We start from the raw sequence: 1,634 nt of genomic DNA on the forward strand, positions 1-1,634 counted from the left end.
ATACTCCTTATTTCAGACTGCATACAGCACGGATATTTTTCAGTCTGACATTAATCCAGTCAAAGTTTTGTGTCCAATCAGGAGCAGCTCTCACACCAGTCCGCTCACTGTGGATGGAGACATGCAGGACAACGTGGACACATGGACAGAATATATATGATGTAGAACTGCACGATGTTCTCTGTCTCATCCGGTCATTTATGAACTATTATCATCATCATTATTATCATTATCATTATTATTAGTATTATTATTATTATTATTATTATTATTCACCTGTTTAAACAGGTGAGTGTGAAGCAGTGATTAAAGGGTTAAACGGGTGAGTGTGAAGCGGTGATTAAAGTCTGTTGTCTATAGCCTATAATGTGTCCAGGCTTTAAAACATTTGGATGCAATTTAGGACTAAATTAAAGAACAGATTTTAGAAAGCAGACAGGCATAACGGAGAAAACTTAAAGGAACGGTACAGAGCGAGAAATGGATAAATACTTGATTTAATAAAAGGTCGTCACAAAGAGTAAACTGCTCCACCAGAAACAACCTAAAACAGCGTCTTCACTTAGAGAGGGACTGCGTCTCAGAGATCCAAACCCCTAAAGCCAGAACTTAACTTTAGAAACAAGAACCTTCAAATCTGAGAACCCAAATCCTCAAATGAACCAACAGGACACAGAAACAGCACGGTGTTCACTACGAGACAGCCGCTGACGAGTGTCACCCAGCGCGTTGACTCAGACTCCAGCTCAGCCGCCCAGTCGACGGACGAGGTGGGGGGGCCGTCCTGATAACTCACGTTCTCTAACCGGCTGCGAATGTTTGCTGGGTTGAAAAAGTACATTTTCGTGTTTGTCTGGGACTCACACGATGAGTTTTAATAAGAAATACAAACATTAAAAGATTTCTACACCGATATAATCACAACGATCCCACAAAATTACAAAGACACACACAAACATACATATATATACGTTTATGTTTAGACTGTGTCGGGGCCCTCTCCCTGTTGTCTCAAGTTGTGATGTTCACGAACAGTATCATGTAAGCACACTGTGTGCGTTTATATAAACACATTTATAAACATATATGTTCTCAGACGGCGATGGCGTCTGTCTCTGTCTGATTGCTTCCTGACACCATTTCTCTCAGTCCTTTGCTGAAGTGAAGATTCGCCCCGATCACGATGAAACCCTGCGGAGATCAACACAACCGATTGGTCATGGTACATCACATCACGTGTTACTTCACATGGTACATCACATCACATGGTACAGTGGAGAGTGACCAATCAGAATGCAGCATCATGTACTTACGTTGTGATATTCAACAACCTCCTCAATGAAATCCATCCCATCAGCCAGAGGAATCTGAACTCCTCTCTTAGTCCAGTCTGCACACACACACACACACACACACACACACACACACACACACACACACACACACACACAGACACACAGAGTCAGTGTCACAGTGTTTTCCTGTAAATCAGTTTTCAAGTTGATGAATCTGATTCTTACTGTTGATTAAAGGAACCACCGACATCTGCAACATCGTCTTTAGAGGAGCCTGAAGAGGAATCAGCTGAGAGACAGACAGGTCAGAGACACAGAGACAGACAGGTCAGAGACACA

General features: G+C 42.3%; 1 long non-coding RNA gene across 1 annotated transcript; it reads right to left on the reverse strand.

The window, feature by feature from the left end:
* Nucleotides 1–481: 481 nt before the first annotated feature.
* On the reverse strand, nt 482–1,624 carry LOC121965113. Its single transcript, XR_006107451.1, has 3 exons — nt 1,521–1,624; nt 1,314–1,390; nt 482–1,191 (listed from the first exon to the last, which is right to left on the reverse strand). It is a non-coding gene; the product is annotated as an uncharacterized LOC121965113 (long non-coding RNA).
* Between the last annotated feature and the right edge of the window lie 10 nt (nt 1,625–1,634).

Source organism: Plectropomus leopardus, unplaced genomic scaffold, assembly GCF_008729295.1.
Source record: "Plectropomus leopardus isolate mb unplaced genomic scaffold, YSFRI_Pleo_2.0 unplaced_scaffold1864, whole genome shotgun sequence".
Classification (NCBI taxonomy): domain Eukaryota; kingdom Metazoa; phylum Chordata; class Actinopteri; order Perciformes; family Serranidae; genus Plectropomus; species Plectropomus leopardus.